Raw genomic sequence first — 7,069 nt, forward strand, 5'->3', positions numbered from 1 at the left:
CGGGGTGAGTGCAGTGGCGGGGTACAGGGGGTACCGGAGGGGGATACGTGTACTGGGGAGGGTACGGGGTGAGTGCAGTGGGCAGGGTACAGGGGGTACCGGAGGGGGGTACGTGTACTGGGGAGGGTACGGGTGAGTGCAGTGGGCGGGGTACAGGGGGTACCGGAGGGGGGATACCTGTACTGGGGAGGGTACGGGGTGAGTGCAGTGGGCGGGGTACAGGGGGTACCGGAGGGGGGTACGTGTACTGGGGAGGGTACGGGTGAGTGCAGTGGGCGGGGTACAGGGGGTACCGGAGGGGGGTACCTGTACTGGGGAGGGTACGGGGTGAGTGCAGTGGCGGTTACAGGGGGTACCGGAGGGGGGTACCTGTACTGGGGAGGGTACGGGGTGAGTGCAGTGGGCGGGGTACAGGGGGTACCGGAGGGGGGTACCTGTACTGGGGAGGGTACGGGTGAGTGCAGTGGGCGGGGTACAGGGGGTACCGGAGGGGGGTACCTGTACTGGGGAGGGTACGGGGTGAGTGCAGTGGGCGGGGCACAGGGGGTACCGGAGGGGGGTACCTGTACTGGGGAGGGTACGGGTGAGTGCAGTGGGCGGGGCACAGGGGGTACCGGAGGGGGGTACATGTACTGGGGAGGGTACGGGGTGAGTGCAGTGGGCGGGGTACAGGGGGTACCGGAGGGGGGTACCTGTACTGGGGAGGGTACGGGGTGAGTGCAGTGGGCGGGGTGCAGGGGGTACCGGAGGGGGGTACCGTGTACTGGGGAGGGTACGGGGTGAGTGCAGTGGGCGGGGTAGCAGGGGGTACCGGAGGGGGGTACGTGTACTGGGGAGGGTACGGGTGAGTGCAGTGGGCGGGGTACGGGGGTTACCGGAGGGGGGTACCTGTACTGGGGAGGGTACGGGGTGAGTGCAGTGGGCGGGGCACAGGGGGTACCGGAGGGGGGTACCTGTACTGGGGAGGGTACGGGGTCAGTGCAGTGGGCGGGGCACAGGGGGTACCGGAGGGGGGTACCTGTACTGGGGAGGGTACGGGTGAGTGCAGTGGGCGGGGTACAGGGGGTACCGGAGGGGGGTACCTGTACTGGGGAGGGTACGGGGTGAGTGCAGTGGGCGGGGTACAGGGGGTACCGGAGGGGGGTACCTGTACTGGGGAGGGTACGGGTGAGTGCAGTGGGCGGGGCACAGGGGGTACCGGAGGGGGGTACCTGTACTGGGGAGGGTACGGGGTGAGTGCAGTGGGCGGGGTACAGGGGGTACCGGAGGGGGTACCTGTACTGGGGAGGGTACGGGGTGAGTGCAGTGGGCGGGGTGCAGGGGGTACCGGAGGGGGGTACGTGTACTGGGGAGGGTACGGGGTGAGTGCAGTGGGCGGGGTGCAGGGGGTACCGGAGGGGGGTACGTGTACTGGGGAGGGTACGGGGTGAGTGCAGTGGGCGGGGTACAGGGGGTACCGGAGGGGGGTACCTGTACTGGGGAGGGTACGGGTGAGTGCAGTGGGCGGGGCACAGGGGGTACCGGAGGGGGGTACCTGTACTGGGGAGGGTACGGGGTCAGTGCAGTGGGCGGGGCACAGGGGGTACCGGAGGGGAGTACGTGTACTGGGGAGGGTACGGGGTGAGTGCAGTGGGCGGGGTACAGGGGGTATCGGAGTGGGGTACGTGTACTGGGGAGGGTACGGGGTGAGTGCAGTGGCGGGGTGCAGGGGGTACCGGAGGGGGGTACGTGTACTGGGGAGGGTACGGGTGAGTGCAGTGGGCGGGGTACAGAGGGTACCGGAGGGGGGTACGTGTACTGGGGAGGGTACGGGGTGAGTGCAGTGGCGGGGTACAGGGGGTACCGGAGGGGGCTACGTGTACTGGGGAGGGTACGGGTGAGTGCAGTGGGCGGGGTACAGGGGGTACCGGAGGGGGGTACCTGTACTGGGGAGGGTACGGGGTGAGTGCAGTGGGCGGGGTACAGGGGGTACCGGAGGGGGGTACGTGTACTGGGGAGGGTACGGGGTGAGTGCAGTGGGCGGGGTACAGGGGGTACCGGAGGGGGGTACCTGTACTGGGGAGGGTACGGGGTGAGTGCAGTGGGCGGGGTACAGGGGGTACCGGAGGGGGTACCTGTACTGGGGAGGGTACGGGGTGAGTGCAGTGGGCGGGGTACAGGGGGTACCGGTGGGGGGGTCCGTGTACTGGGGAGGGTACGGGGTGAGTGCAGTGGGCGGGGCACAGGGGGTACCGGAGGGGGGTACCTGTACTGGGGAGGGTACGGGGTGAGTGCAGTGCGCGGGGTACAGGGGGTACCGGAGGGGGGTACCTGTACTGGGGAGGGTACGGGGTGAGTGCAGTGGGCGGGGTACAGGGGGTACCGGAGGGGGGTACCTGTACTGGGGAGGGTAAGGGGTGAGTGCAGTGGGCGGGGCACAGGGGGTACCGGAGGGGGGTACCTGTACCGGGGAGGGTACGGGGTGAGTGCAGTGGGCGGGGCACAGGGGGTACCGGAGGGGGGTACCTGTACCGGGGAGGGTACGGGGTGAGTGCAGTGGTCGGGGCACAGGGGGTACCAGAGGGGGGTACGTGTACTGGGGAGGGTACGGGGTGAGTGCAGTGGGCGGGGTACAGGGGGTACCGGAGGGGGGTACCTGTACTGGGGAGGGTACGGGGTGAGTGCAGTGGGCGGGGTACAGGGGGTACCGGAGGGGGGTACCTGTACTGGGGAGGGTACGGGGTGAGTGCAGTGGGCGGGGCACAGGGGGTACCGGAGGGGGGTACGTGTACTGGGGAGGGTACGGGGTGAGTGCAGTGGGCGGGGTACAGGGGGTACCGGAGGGGGGTACCTGTACTGGGGAGGGTACGGGGTGAGTGCAGTGGGCGGGGTACAGGGGGTACCGGAGGGGGGTACCTGTACTGGGGAGGGTACGGGGTGAGTGCAGTGGGCGGGGTACAGGGGGTACCGGAGGGGGGTACCTGTACTGGGGAGGGTACGGGGTGAGTGCAGTGGGCGGGGTACAGGGGGTACCGGAGGGGGGTACCTGTACTGGGGAGGGTACGGGTGAGTGCAGTGGGCGGGGTACAGGGGGTACCGGAGGGGGGTACCTGTACTGGGGAGGGTACGGGTGAGTGCAGTGGGCGGGGTACAGGGGGTACCGGAGGGGGGTACCTGTACTGGGGAGGGTACGGGTGAGTGCAGTGGGCGGGGCACAGGGGGTACCGGAGGAGGGTACCTGTACTGGGGAGGGTACGGGGTGAGTGCAGTGGGCGGGGCACAGGGGGTACCGGAGGGGGGTACCTGTACTGGGGAGGGTACGGGGTGAGTGCAGTGGGCGGGGTACGGGGGGTACCGGAGGGGGGTACCTGTACTGGGGAAGGTACGGGTGAGTGCAGTGGGCGGGGTACAGGGGGTACCGGAGGGGGGTACGTGTACTGGGGAGGGTACGGGGTGAGTGCAGTGGGCGGGGCACAGGGGGTACCGGAGGAGGGTACGTGTATTGGGGAGGGTACGGGGTGAGTGCAGTGGGCGGGGCACAGGGGGTACCGGAGGGGGGTACCTGTACTGGGGAGGGTACGGGGTGAGTGCAGTGGGCGGGGTACAGGGGGTACCGGAGGGGGGTACGTGTACTGGGGAGGGTACGGGGTGAGTGCAGTGGGCGGGGCACAGGGGGTACCGGAGGGGGGTACGTGTACTGGGGAGGGTACGGGGTGAGTGCAGTGGGCGGGGTACAGGGGGTACCGGAGGGGGGTACCTGTACTGGGGAGGGTACGGGGTGAGTGCAGTGGGCGGGGTACAGGGGGTACCGGAGGGGGGTACCTGTACTGGGGAGGGTACGGGGTGAGTGCAGTGGGTGGGGTACAGGGGGTACCGGAGGGGGGTACCTGTACTGGGGAGGGTACGGGGTGAGTGCAGTGGGCGGGGTACAGGGGGTACCGGAGGGGGGTACGTGTACTGGGGAGGGTACGGGTGAGTGCAGTGGGCGGGGCACAGGGGGTACCGGAGGAGGGTACGTGTATTGGGGAGGGTACGGGGTGAGTGCAGTGGGCGGGGCACAGGGGGTACCGGAGGGGGGTACCTGTACTGGGGAGGGTACGGGTGAGTGCAGTGGGCGGGGCACAGGGGGTACCGGAGGGGGGTACCTGTACTGGGGAGGGTACGGGTGAGTGCAGTGGGCGGGGCACAGGGGGTACCGGAGGGGGGTACCTGTACTGGGAGCGGATACCTGGGGGGGGGGGCAGTGTCGCTGTCCGGGGCTTCCTCTCCTCCGGCCGGGAGGCTGGGGCAGGCCCAGGACGTCAGCGCTACCCTGCGGCCGCTCCTGCCCCGCGGCCCCGTTACCGCTCCCGGCCGGAATCCGAGGCCCGTGGCGGGGCGGGGCGGGGCGGGGCGGGGCCGGGCCGGGCCGGGAGGCGCTTGGCTGCGGCGCTTACCTGCCGGGCCGGGCCGGGGCCGAGGATCCGGCAGCGGCGGACACAGGGCGGGCGGAGCTGGGCCAGCTCGGCGGCCGGGAGGCGGACAGTCTGCGCCTGCGCGCGAGGGGCGGGGCCTGCAGGGTGCGCCGGGGGGGCGGGAACGGCGGGGTGTCTGCTGAGACTGTCCTGCGGGAGGGGCAATGGCCTTTGCTGGGGGGACGCTGGGAGCTGCAGCGTGTTACTGTCTGCGGGGGTGTCTGGGGGTCCCGTGCGTGACTCGGGGGTTACGTGTGTGTGACGCATGTTGGGAGCAGCTCGCTGGCTGCTGCTGAGTTCTGCTTTTGTGTTACTGTTTGTGCAGCTCTAGGGGGCTGAGTGACTGCACTGGGCTCGAACAGTGCACGTGTTAGTGTAGAAAACACACGCACGCACGCATAGGTTGTTGCAGGGCAACTTACATCAGCCTAACTTGGTCGTGTAGATCAGGCCTTAGTGTTTAGGAATTACCAATTGTTTTACTAAATAAATAAATTTAAAAAAAAAAAAAGGAAGAGAAGGGGATCCTTGCTTCCACCTCTCCCTGATAGAAAATTGCAATATTTTGATTTTAACTTATAAAGAAAATGAGACTGGGTGATATTTTTCCATATAAGTTTGCAGTCATTGCTTCAATTCTTGCAGTAGGTTGAGGAAATTTCGTAGTCATTTTATGTAGCTTTTGCTAAATTTGTTTGTAATTTTTGTGTGTCTGTGATTCTTCAGAGAAAATGCAGTGTGTGCAGCTCTGTATAAAAGGAAAAAATCTTTTCTAAATCAATTTCAAATCAAACCCATGTTCAAATGTTTGGGGTGTCTATGAGTAACTCTAAAGCCACCACCTTAGATTCCTTTTTAAAACTCACCTCCACGGTAATGAATACAGAAAACTGCCACTCATGATAATGGCAAGGTAGGTGGCAAGTTGTGTTAACCACTAGAGCTAAAAATTGTATATCCATTTATTCTATGATAAAACAGCCTATTGTTTTTGTTACCTTGCTTCCCAGCGTCCCTTACTGCCTGCTTTTCTGTTTCATCTACCTGTCTTTTAGACTGTAAGATCTTCAAAGAAGGAACTCTCATTTACTATATCTTTGGACAGTGCTTAATCCAGTGGGCCCTCAGTATGAAGCTATTGCAATAAAAATTATTAATAATAATTTTCAAGACCCCAGTTATATCTTTGAGAGAGGAAAAGACTCTGCCATAGGGAAAGAAGTGACAGAATGTGATTGATACTGCTTTTTTTCATCTGCAGAAGGCAAAATATTTTCCTCTTGGAATCCAGATTAACCTACACAGGTGTGGAACTCAAGAGTGCCAGCAGCTACTGAGGATAATTTTGGCTGAAGCAAAAAAGATTGAATTGCCACTTCATTTTTTTATCTTGGACTATGTAATGTTAAATAGGAGGAGATTTTCAAAGGCCCGAATGATAGTGTCTTTGAAAATCTCCTACATGTACAATTTTTAATGTTAGCATGAGCTATAAAGCATAGGCGACACATGGGGAGAGGACACACAAGGCCATGTGCCCCCACAGATTTCTGACTTCCATTTACAACAGCTTCTAGATCAGAGATTTTCAAACTGGGGGGCATGCCCCTCCTAGGTGGCGCACCCCACAGTTTGAAAACCTGTTAATCTGGCACCAGCCCCATCGGCATAATGAAGGCAAAGAAAAGAGGAACTAACCAGGCATGCTCCAGCACTTTGGGTGCTTGCAGAGTGGAGCCATTGTAATATAGTGTGCTCAGCATGAGCGACTGAGTGTTGGGGCTCTCCATGGAGTTGGGCAGCCCTCAAGGGGTAGGCGTGTCAGGGCTGTTTCTGGCATCTGGCAGCAGGGAGCTGGGCTGGAAGGGAACCAGCAGATCCATCCCCACCTTCCTTGAACCAGCCATGGATGTTGGGCTCTGCAGTGGCTTCAGCCGCCATGATACCGGGTCAGAGGTGGCTCAGCAGGGGCAGGCACCCCCTACAGGAGGAGTGGCGCCACATGTGGCTGCTGCCTTGGGCACAAAGCCTAGGGGCTAGACCAGCCCTGTGTTCCCTGGGGCCAGGGTCTGGGCTAAGTGAGGCAGCGGAGTGGTGAAGAGGGTTCTAAGCCCCTGCCCGGGGAGCTGCTGGAAAGCCTGCGAGTTCAGGGCAGGAACAGGCTGGAAATCGCTTCCCCCCACTTCAGCGCTTATCTGAGGGGCAGAGAGGCTCCTCCATGCCAGTGTGGTGTGGGGCTCCAGATGGCTTTGGCACATGTAGGGCTTGGCTCCTCCTGGCCTGTGCCCCGTGTGTACGGGAGGGCCTTGGGCTTTCCCAGGGCACCAGCCCAGCCAGATGCAGCGGGGAAGGAAGGAGCCTGCCAGCCAGGCTGCAAGTGTGGTGAGTGCTCCCGCCAGGGGTTGGTTCTCCGTACAGCACTGGGAGCAGGATGTGCCCCGCCAGGGGTTTATGGAGGAGTGGCAGGGTGGGGGACAGCAAAAGGGGGTACTAGAGGAGAAGGCAGAGGCTACTTGTGTTAGGGGGTAGGTCATGGGCTGTCTAAGCAGGAGTGAAACCGCCAAGTAGCTCTGTCGCCCAGCTTGCACCCAGTCCCGGGATCCTGCTCATTAGCCAGGGCCTCTGGGATCTGTGTC

The 7,069-nt window shown here is 62.8% G+C and overlaps 1 protein-coding gene across 3 annotated transcripts in view; it reads right to left on the reverse strand.

Moving 5' to 3' along the window:
* The window catches only part of MTIF3 (mitochondrial translational initiation factor 3), a 17,748-nt gene extending 13,261 nt beyond the window's left edge, over nucleotides 1-4,487 (reverse strand). The window contains exon 1 of one of the 3 annotated variants that reach the window (XM_030562565.1): nucleotides 4,424-4,487. The gene's annotated coding sequence lies outside the window, so the exon portion shown is untranslated. Of the gene's footprint in view, nucleotides 1-4,213; nucleotides 4,241-4,415 lie in introns of those variants that run through there. The other 2 variants (XM_030562558.1, XM_030562574.1) reach the window with 2 other exon arrangements.
* Between the last annotated feature and the right edge of the window lie 2,582 nt (nucleotides 4,488-7,069).

This window comes from Gopherus evgoodei, chromosome 1 (assembly GCF_007399415.2).
Source record: "Gopherus evgoodei ecotype Sinaloan lineage chromosome 1, rGopEvg1_v1.p, whole genome shotgun sequence".
NCBI classification, from domain to species: domain Eukaryota; kingdom Metazoa; phylum Chordata; order Testudines; family Testudinidae; genus Gopherus; species Gopherus evgoodei.